The sequence below is a fragment of the Mus musculus genome, chromosome 7, assembly GCF_000001635.26.
Source record: "Mus musculus strain C57BL/6J chromosome 7, GRCm38.p6 C57BL/6J".
Lineage (NCBI taxonomy): Eukaryota > Metazoa > Chordata > Mammalia > Rodentia > Muridae > Mus > Mus musculus.
Window position 1 is genome coordinate 24,069,323 of NC_000073.6, and position 11,199 is coordinate 24,080,521.

The window sequence follows — 11,199 nt, forward strand, 5'->3', positions numbered from 1 at the left end:
GGAAGAATCGTCAAATGTTATAACCTTGGACCAGCTCTATGACTGAGAATTCTTCTTACTGACAATTGTCCATACTACAATAGATTAGGATCACAAATGCACATGGATCACAAATACTCCTGACTCCCCCAAAAATCAACAATGCTGAGCCTGTGCCAAGTTGGTTCCCTACTGAATGCATCTGACCAGGATGTCCAGAGGAACACTGGGGTCTAACCCACTCAGAGGAAAATGTGGATGCACCATGGCAACTATACTATCCAGAAACAGAGAAATCCACAGAGCCTAAGGTGAAGGTGGCACGATACTTTCCAGTCTGTGACTGACTGACAGCGAGCTGTGGGAGGTCACTTCTACCATTTTGGATAGAGCAAATCTGTCATAACTGATCTCAGAGGAACATAGGAGTGTCAGGTTCCCTCCGGGGGCCAGGACAGGGCCTTACTTGTTCAGCAGGAAGGGCTTCCTTGATAACCCTGGAACAATGGTAGATAGCAAGTCATTCTGCTATGACTAGGACATGGCCTTAATGTTTTGGCCCTTAGTAGTCAAGACCTTTCTTCAGCCACTCATTTCCCAGACACCTCCTTAGGGCAGTGGCAAGGCTAACAACAAAGTGTTTGGGGGTATCAAAATACAGTTAAATAAAAGACAATATCTCCTCACCTGAAACATGTATCTCCAGAGGGTTATGGACCTCTGACCACACATGAGGAGTACTTGCATTGTATCCATGACCTCTAAAGGGCCCCTTCTTGCTAGATGCCACAGAGATTTCAGGGAACAGAGTCTTGGACTTGTGTGTATAAACTGTGCCTTCTGGGACCTGAAGAACTTCAAATCTTTCCCAGTCAGAATAAACCAATCATATTTTTTTGAAGAGACACAATGGAGGGTCACATTCCCACCTGAGGTCACCACAGGACTGGGAAAGGCTGAAAGAGTAGGCTTGCCATGGTGGACATCTAGGAGAGGAAGAGGTGGGCTGTTAAATGAGAAAAAGCCCTCATTGCCTCCAGCAGATGGGTGAACAACTTTGGATCAGTATTTCTGGGGGAAAAGGGCAAGAATCATGACCTTTAGTGAATTGTCACCTGTCACCACCAGCTCCAGGTTGTGACTTGGCTCTGTCTACTCAAAAGTTGTATGAGTTACATTTTCCTGCGTTATGTCTTGTCAAAGAAGGGATGGTGGATTTGCTTTGCTGTGTTCTATTTGGGTCCCTCTGTCCTAGGTTCTGGGCTTCCCTGTTTAGGTATCTCATACTTATAGGTTCCTAGGGTCCCCACACAATAAATGGTTTCAGGGCTCCCTAAGGGGATCACAGAGCCTGAAAGAGCCAAGATGGTGGGTTTTTTAAGTGACCCTGCAAAGTAGAAAAAGAGGTACATATCTTAGGGCTGCTGCACAGAGGTCACAATTGCAAATCACATTGAAACTGATATACAATAGCAGGACACACAAAGATCCCACATTTCCCTGGACTCTTGATATCCACTGATACTATCCACCTAGGTTTTTGCACACATTCTCTGACATTAGGCTCAGGAACCTTGGCTCACTCATCCACCACACATCAGCTCCTTTCCTGGGATCCTGTGTCTGTGGTGATATCATTCAAGTGGAAGGTTAGTGCTTTCTTACCTGAGATGAGAGCTCTAGCTGGTTACTTGGCACTGACCACAGCTGAGAGCTATTCCAGTAATAGCCATAGCGTGTGAACCTCCATCTCTGGTTGTGAGTCACAGGACTCAGTGTGAACTGGGCCTGGGATGGCCTTGGTTATGTATTCTGTATATATGCAGCCCTGGAGAGCTTTTCTTCTTTCATTAGCATGAACCTGTTATATGCCTAAAATGAGTCACACTGAAAGGTCACATGGCTTCCTGAGGTCACCACAGGGCTGGGAATGGCTGACAGGGTGACTTTGCTGAGATAAACTCTCAGAAGGGAGTAGGAAGCCTGTTAGATGAAATGTACAGTAAACATTGTCTGGCTTTCCTGGGATTTGAGGAATAGGCACCACAGTGAACTACAGCTTTCCTAAAGGAAGTTCCCAGGGATTTGAAAGTGTCCTCTCACCTGTCATCACCAGCTCCAGTGTGTCACTGTGCTGTGACCACCCATCGGAATTGTAACAGTATCAGTAATGTCGTCCAGCATTATGCTTTCCCATGGATGCATTGAAGAACATGGCCTTGTTACCAGGGTGCTTTGGAATTTGTCTGTCCCAGGATGCTGGGCTTCCTTCTTTATACAGGAAATATATTTGGGTTCTCATGGTCCCCTCACACCAAATGGTCACAGAGTTCCCTGATTCGATGACAGAACCTGGCTCAGCCCACACGCTGAGTCTCTGGAGGTTCCCTGCAAGGAAGTAGCTGAGTAAGAGACTTTGCACAGTTTTACGGTAAAGATCAACCATACTCTGCTGACTGTTGACTTTACCCTTGAATAGCCAAAGGACTGGTAATGTCGTGGATGACCCATTACTTGCCTGGCCATTCCAGGTTCCATTCTCATTATCCCATCCTCCTCCCCCCTCCCCCATTTACTGAATGAAGACAGCCACAGTCTGTATACTGTGTCCAATGGCTCAGGAGCCTTGGGTCCTCAGACATATCACATACCAGGGTCTCCATTGGAAACCAGCATCAGGTGCAATGTTATTCCACAGAGACTCTCTGGCTCCCTCATCTGAGACCAGGAACTCCAATGGGTCCCTGGCTTTTGACCACACCTAAGGATTATCTGTATAATAGCCATAGCATCTGAATCTCTACCTTTGTTCAGAGGTTATTGGACCCACTTGGAACCTGGCCAGAGACACCCCAGAGTATGGGTCTTGTAAGCCAAACGATCTGTAGATTTTCTGACCATCGTTCCTTAAAATGAATCAGTTAAATTTCTGATGTGAGGCACAGGAGATGGTCACAAATACTCAGAAGCTTACAGCAGGGTTTTGCAGGGCTGAAAGATGGGTTTAACATAGATTCCTAGGGAAGGTACATATGAAATATTAAATCAGCATAAGCAATCAACATTGTCCTCCATAGCTGGCCTGTGGTAGAAGGTACTGTTAGGTCAGCATTTTCTTGAGAGTAACATCTGGATCCTAGACTCCTGAGAACACCCTCACCTGTAAACACCAGCTCCAGGGTGTCACTGGCCTCCTCTGGGTGTTGCAGGGGTAGGTGGGGAACCATAGCCCTGGGTTTGCTCTGGGCACAGGTGCAAACTGGAAGGAATCCATGTCTCTGTCTAGGCAGAGATTTGTGTTTCCCTGGTTCCTTGGGGGTCCCAGTTATGCTGAGTGTTGGGGAAAATGTTGTAGCCTCAGCTGTGGTCTTGAGTGTGTCAGAGCTCCAGTGCTCCCATGTGTGTCCAATCTTCTAGGAATCAAGCTTCCTCTGTGATCCTGTGAGCCTGTGATCCTGTGAGCCTGTGATCCTGTGAGCCTGTGATCCTGTGAGCCTGTGATCCTGTGAGCCTGTGAGCCTGTGAGCCTGTGATCCTGTGAGCCTGTGATCCTGTGAGCCTGTGATCCTGTGAGCCTGTGATCCTGTGAGCCTGTGTCAGAGCACCTGTGATCCTGTGAGCCTGTGAGCCTGTGAGCCTGTGATCCTGTGAGCCTGTGATCCTGTGATCCTGTGAGCCTGTGATCCTGTGAGCCTGTGATCCTGTGAGCCTGTGAGCCTGTGAGCCTGTGATCCTGTGAGCCTGTGATCCTGTGAGCCTGTGATCCTGTGAGCCTGTGAGCCTGTGAGCCTGTGTCAGAGCACCTGTGATCCTGTGAGCCTGTGAGCCTGTGAGCCTGTGAGTGTCAGAGCACCTATGATCCTGTGATCCTGTGATCCTGTGATCCTGTGAGCCTGTGAGCCTGTGAGTGTCAGAGCACCTGTGAGCCTGTGAGCCTGTGAGCCTGTGAGCCTGTGAGCCTGTGAGTGTCAGAGCACCTGTGATCCTGTGAGCCTTGGCATTTCAGAGCACCTGGGAGTCGGGATCCCTCTGGGTGTTATGGGCCTGGGTGCGGAGCTAGCACCCCAGGTCTACTCAGGACACAAGCTCAGACAGGAAAGATTCCATGCCACTGGCTGGGCCAGGGTTCATGTGTCCCCTGGATCCTGGGAGTCCCAGTTACTCCTGGTTTGAGGGCAAATGTTGTGGCTGAATAATTGTCTATGAAAGTATTTACACATATTGTTATAGTTATTGAAGATTAATGAGCATTTGTAAAACTTATTGGCTTGTGCTTGGCACAGTGTATTTGCTAAACTAAATTTTGTATAATAAGGTTGTGACACATGCCTGAACCATGTGCTCTACTACTGAGCTATATCTTAGATTCTTACTGGGGGATTCTAGGCAGGAGCTCTACCATTGAGCCACACACCCCAGACCTTCGCTGGGGGATTCTAGGCAGGGACTCTACCATGGTGTTGAACTCTATCTGTACACCCTGGGAATTCAGGGTATTTTGGGTCATTGCCCAAGAGCAGACAAGTAAGGGGATGGGGGTAAGGAACACAACAGCGTCTATGGAAATTGGCCAGAACCCGCCCCATGAGATTATGAAGGATGTGTGTTTCAGGACGCGCAGGAGATCAGCCAGTGATACAACGAGCTCTAATACCATACCACCCACCTCTGTGATGCAGAGCACCCCGGAGTCCAGACACAGTAAGTGACTCCACAGTCTGTGCTCTTGCAGTGGTGAGGGGTGGGTGGGAGCTGCTATGGGAAGCCTAGGACTCTCCTTCTGGCTTAGCCCCAGGTCACACCACTGTTCCCATTAACCCCTTTCTCTCTCTTTCTCTCTCTCTCTCTCTCTCTCTCTCTCTCTCTCTCTCTCCTTTTATCTCCCTCCTTTCTCTTTCCCTCCCCCTTCTTTTCTCTCTCTTCTCTCTCACCTCCCTCCCCTGCTTCCCTTCTCTCTACCTTTTTGCCCTCTTTCCACCCAGTCCCATACCCAGCCTGGTGAATTCCAGACATTCTTTGAGCCCATTCTTTTTTCAACTCTGTGTGTGTGTGTGTGTGTGTGTGTGTGTGTGTGTGTGTGTGTGTGTTGCTTCTCTTCCCAAACCCCCCTCCTCTCTCTTTGAGACAAGATCTCACTGCATACCCTGGCTGTCCTGGAAGTCACCACGATAGATGAAGATGACCTCAAACTCACAGAGACCCACTTGCCTCTGTCTCCTGGGTGCTGGGATTACAGGCATTTGACACCCTGGCCAGCTCCATTCTTTGTCCACTTCAACTAGGTGCCTTGGTGCCCTCTTGTAGCCTCCCTCAGCCTTGAAGCAGGCTGATCCAGACTTTGACCTTGCTGCCACTAAGAAGGAGATTACCTAGGGTGGAGCCTTCCCACCTAGATGGTTCTATTGTTCTGTCACCTGCTGCTGCTCTCCTCCAAGACACTGCTACCTGCTGAGAGGCCCCTGAGATATTCTGGAGGCACATCCTATCCTACATGTCACCTGCAGGCTGGCTCCAGACACCAAGAATGGACTGGGGAGGGGGATGGGCCTTCCCCCTTTAAAAGCACAGTTTCTGAGTAAAACTGTGGGCCTTGATCAGAACCTTTGTCTTGGCTTCATTATCTTCTCTTACAATCTAGTCTCTTTCATCCCCAGCCTGCCTCCCAGGTGTACCCAGTTCATGTAGGCCACAGGCCAGCTTACAACACCCTCTATTGATGGATGTAGTCAATGAAAAACAACTTGGGACATCTGCTGTCTCTGAATCTAGGATTCTGAAAGGAGGAGCCCCAGAACTCAGAAGGCTCTTTAGAAGTTGGCGTCTAGACGAGACCCAACTCTTTTCTTTCTTTCCTTCCTTCATTTTTTTTTTCTTTTATAGTGCTAGGATTGAAGGAACCTGGTGTTGCAACAAATCTCCAACCTCAACAAGCCCATGCAAGTAAAACACAACTCAATTAATATGAATACAAGCTGCACACCTAGATTGGGCCAATATATCACTACACTACTATATTCCCCATCTATGAAAACCCTGCTATTTGCAGTTTCTCTAGGCCACGTGCTTCTGCTCCATCTTCCTCCCCCCCCCCCTCTAACTTTTCAGTTCCACCTTTCCCTTCCACTGACTCTAGCCTTTATTTTAAAGTTAAATGGGGAAAAGGTTCACTTGAAGTCACCTGAGTACATGAGACAGCCCCTCTTGGGGAAGCAGAATTAGCATCAGAATACAAACAACACCAGGGCAATCCACAGCATTCTGGATCCCCAAACATGCTAGGCAAGCTATCTACAACTGAGGTATATCCCAGCCCTTCTAGTAACAAAAAAAAAAAAAGTTTGTATTGCTTTTATGTTATGTATATGTGTGTGTGTGTGTATGTGAGTATGTGCACACAAGAGTGAAGAAGGTTCTAGAAGAATCTAGAAGAGTGCATCAACTCCCCTGAAGCTAGAACCAACTGACCTGAGTGTTGGGTACCAAATTCTGGTCCTCTAAAAGAGCAGTAGAAAGTGCTTTTAATCTCTGATTGTTTTTTTTTTTGTTTGTTTGTTTGTTGTTTTTTTACTTTTTTTTCAAGACAATTTTTTTCTGTGTAGCCCTGGCTGTCCTGGAACTCACTCTGTAGACCAGGCTGGCCTCGAACACAGAGATCCACCTGCCTCTGCTCCCCCAGTGCTGGGATTAAAGACATGTGCCACTATGCCTGGCTACTTTTTCATTTTAAAAAGTTTTACTTTTTGCAGGATGGTGGTGGCACACACTTTTAATCCCAGTACTCAGGAGACAGAGGCAGGTGGATCTTTGTGAGCTTGAGGCCAGCCTGGGCTACAGAGCAAGTTCCAGGAGAGCCAGGGATACACAGAGAATCCCTGTCTCAAAATTAATTAATTAATTTACTTTTCATCTTAAAACAGGGTCTTTCAAGATGTCCATGTAGCCTTGTGTGATAGCCCAGAAAAGATTTAAACTGTAACCTTCTCGCCTCAGTCTCCAGAGTAGCTAGGACTACAGGCCAGTAGCTACATGCCTGGGTCCCCGCTCCATTTTACAGAAGAGAAAAAGTTTCATGAAGGATAAGGAGTAAGGCCACCCACAGCTCATGACCACAACTTAGCTCCTCCTCTATATCACAATGGTCTGTCTCACCTGAGACATGATGGGAAGAAAGTCCTGAGGACGAGGAAATGTTCTGAAACACAGCACCCTGTCCTTATATCTCACCCTAACTTTTGCTCTGGGATGTGGTTTGCTTTCTCTAGACAAACCAAAGACTGTGTATGACAATGCCCCAAAGCCCGAAGGAGAGGCCAGAGGCAAAAAGGTGGGTGAGCTCCCCGGATACTCTCACTGCTCCCATACTTTCTGTCTGATCCTTCCACAGTCCAGCAGGATGTTTCTACCTCTTAGGATGAGAGGGTACCATAGCCACACCCCCCCTTCTGTCTTTTTCTTACTCTCTTTCTAAACATCTATATGTATATGTGTGCGTGTGTTCCTATTGATTGAACCAGCCTTAAGCAGGCTAGATTAGCTTTTACCACTGAGCCACGCCCTCAGCTCCTCACTGGGGTGATTCTAGGCAGGGCTCTACCACTGAGCCACGCCCCAGCCCCTCACTGGGGGATTCTAGGCAGGGCTCTACCACTGAGCCACGCCCCAGCCCCTCACTGGGTGATTCTAGGCAGGGGCTCTCCCACTGAGCCACACCCCCAGCCCCTCACTGGGTGATTCTAGGCAGAGGCTCTACCACTGTGCCATGCCCACAGCCTCTATGATTTTTCCCCACTCATTTTTCCCAGATGCCACCACTACCACGTGTCTCCCCAGAGCAGTTCTATGAGGTAGGTTGGACCTGCTGCAGCTTGTTAAAGAAACTGTGTAGGAAATATGACCAGAGGATTTTATGATTATCAAGGCTGAGAGTTGTTTCAGTCTAACTAAACCTTTCTCACTGCAAGCAGTTCCAGGGATGGGGAGATCATGGCCCAAGGCCACACGGGGTTCCATATCTCATGGCTGCTTTGTTGTTCCTTCCAGCAGGCCTTGCTTGGGGCTGGATTGCAGTGAAGTGGCACTGGCCAGAAACATGATGGCAGGAGGAAGTTAGGAGGGGAAGGTGCTGACTTAAGAGGAAATAATGACTGGGGGGGGGGGGAGAGGGAAGGAGGGAGGAAGAGGGGGAGAGAAAAAGAGAAATTTTGAGGGAAGGAGGGAGACGGAGGGAAGGATGGAGGGAGGGAGAGAGCGAGAATGTTACAGAAGAGCAGTGAGTTGGGAGTTGTAGTTGTTCCTCCACTTGGGTTCTTTGTAGAACCCTGAACTGGGTGTACTCTCCCCCTTTTCTTTTCACACAGATTCTGTCTCTCATATAGCACTGGCTGTCCTGGAACTCACTATGTAGACCATGATGGACTCATACTTACAGAGATCCACCTGCCCTGGCCTCCTGAGTGCCACCACTGCCTGGCTTCTCTGTGTCCTTGAGGAGTATATGTTGACATCTTCTGGTCCATCTTGACTATGGGTCTCATTTGACTTCTTTACTTACTTGCAGAAGAAACCACCTTCCGCAGCTCCTGAGGGTCCCAGGAAGCCATTGCCCCAAATCTCGAAGCAGCCATTGGTGCCCCCAGGACCAGGCAGAAATGAAGAGTCAAATTATGAGGTATTCTGATACTTGTATTCTGATGTCACGCAATCTCTGGCAGATAGAGACCTGTACCTTTTGTCCTCTGCTAATGAGTCTGTAGTACAAATGTTCAACAGAGTTTTTCTTTAAGAACCTTCTCAACTGTAGGGCCTGAGAAGATAGCTCAGTCCTAACGCCCACATAGAGCTGAGCATGATGGCATGTGCTGTACTCCCATTGCTGGGGTGGCAAAGACTGGTGGAACCCTGAGGCTTGCTGGCCAGAAAGCCTTGCAGAATCACAGGTTCTAGGCCAGGGAGACTGTCTCAAAAATAAAACAAAGTAACAGCAATAACACCAAAGCAAATCAACACACTCAAGGTGGACAGTTTCTGAGGAACAACATCTGAGGTGAATGCTAGCTTCCACACATATGCACCCACACATGCACAAACATGTACATACACCTACACAGGTACAAATGTGTGCAAGTACACAATGCATTCACATGTACTCACATGCATTCACATGTACACACATGCACCACTCTCACAAGACTCTTTTCAATTCTGTTTAATTTCCTGTTATCTAGTTCATTTCCAAAACCTGTCTGTTCACCCCATTTGCTCCATCCTGTTTCTTTAGAATCTCTCTCTCTCTCTCTCTCTCTCTCTCTCTCTCTCTCTCTCTCTCTCTGTGTGTGTGTGTGTGTGTGTGTGTGTGTGTGTGTGTGTGTGTGCTGTTGTTGTTGTAGACAGGGTCTCTCAGTGTAGCCTTGGCTGGCCTGGAACTCCCTCTGTACGTGAGGTGGGCCTCAAACTCAGAGATAGACCTGCCTCTGCCTCCTAAATGCTGGGATTAAAGGTGGGTGTGCACTACCACCAGCCAGCTTTCTTGTTTCATTCAAAGCCAAATAGAAGCAAAAATCATATGGGATAGATTGCAGTATCTTTGCAATCACCTGCATCTGGGGTCTTTGCCATGTTCATTAAATGCAAAATCCAGGTCTTTTCATGAGGCCTGGGAACTATATAATGGTGCTAACGTCAGGAGGTGAGGTGTTGTGGGGCCACCTTGGAATCTGTCTGTCACAGTGGGCAGGATCATAGGCCATTCCTAGAGATACTAGTATGATTGTAATGCAATGAAAAAGGAGGGATATCTGAGAGTAGTGATAAAAACCTCAGACCTATCCTGAAATAAGTTATGTCCCATTCATGTGACTACCTTTAAGCTGTTCCTTTAGTGGGGAATTTTATTGTCTCATTCCTGGACTTCAGGGTTTGCTACTGGAGCAAATGGTTAATGGCCTAGTTTCTGAGTGGAGACAAATGGAATTTAAAAGGTTCCTTCAAAGAATTTTTGTATCTTGAATTATTTTTTATCACTACCCAATATTTTATGTCCTCCAACCTTTATAAGTAATTACCAACCTCAAAATGTCTTTCTAGGCCCTCAAATATCCCAAATATATTCCGAGATACTCATAACTTAAGTTTTTATATCCTCAGACCCTGAATAAACTTTCCATCTTTTTCTATCTAATTTCTTATCATGAGATTGATCATTAGGGAACAGGAAGAACAAAAAGAAGGTACCTGGCTGTTTAGGTAACTCTTGGATGGAGCCTCGAGGAAATGGGAAATGCTAACGTCCGGGGAGCTGGGAAAACCGTTTTCCTGTGGAGCAGAGATGTAACACATTCACTGGGGAAACCTTCCCCTCCCAGAGCAGAACTGTAACACTTTCCCTGGAGAAACCCTTCCTCTGCAGCAGCTGGAGCAGAGTAGTAACACTTCTGTAAAGGAAGCCTTTCCCTTCAGAGCTGCAACATTTAACACCTATAAGCTCCAAAAAAGGAGCTGAGAAACATAGAGAGAAGTCCAGGAGGGCACAGAGAAGCTGCAGAACTTTTAGGAGGGAGCTGGGAGGTAACAGGGTCACAAAGTATAGGAGGTCCACTGAGGGGGAGTGGGTTAGGAGGGCTTAAGTAAGAGATAGAGCAGGCAGCTCCAAAGGGGAGGCAAGGAAGAGGGTAGCAGACCCAAGAGGGCTTAAGGAAACTGCATGATAACAGCTCCCAGGGATTGGTGAGGCGAGGAAGCCCTAGGAAGGAGATATGAACAAAGGCCTCAGGGGCATAAATGTCAGTGATGATAAGAATCCAGGGCATCCTAAAAGGGAATGAGAGAAATATTCTGAATCAAAGAGGAGAGGCATCCCTTTATGCATGTCACAGACCCAGTAGGGCAAGAGGAGCTTTCTGGCACACTGGTGTGGTTTTTGTAGTACTAGTAGACAAAGAAGGCAACTCTGAGGTGGCACTTGTCCTGTAGAGATGGAAAGGAGAGAGCAGCTGAAGATGGACTTGGAAAGGGGGTGACTTCAACGTGGGGGGGGGGGGCAAATGTCTTTATGCCTTATGGCAAATGCCACGAGGTCACTGGAGGGCTTACCAGGCTGCAGGAGCCAGAGAGACACTTGTGGAGTAGACAAGGAGGGACACATGGCTAGAAAGCAATTGAAGAGGCAGACTCTAGAATTTGGAGTCAAGTTTGGTGAATGGTAGGAGCCAGCAGAAATAAATG

General features: G+C 47.6%; 1 pseudogene; it reads right to left on the reverse strand.

Annotated features, from left to right (window-relative positions):
* Nucleotides 1-285: 285 nt before the first annotated feature.
* Nucleotides 286-8,579, reverse strand: Gm36694 (annotated as a pseudogene).
* Between the last annotated feature and the right edge of the window lie 2,620 nt (nt 8,580-11,199).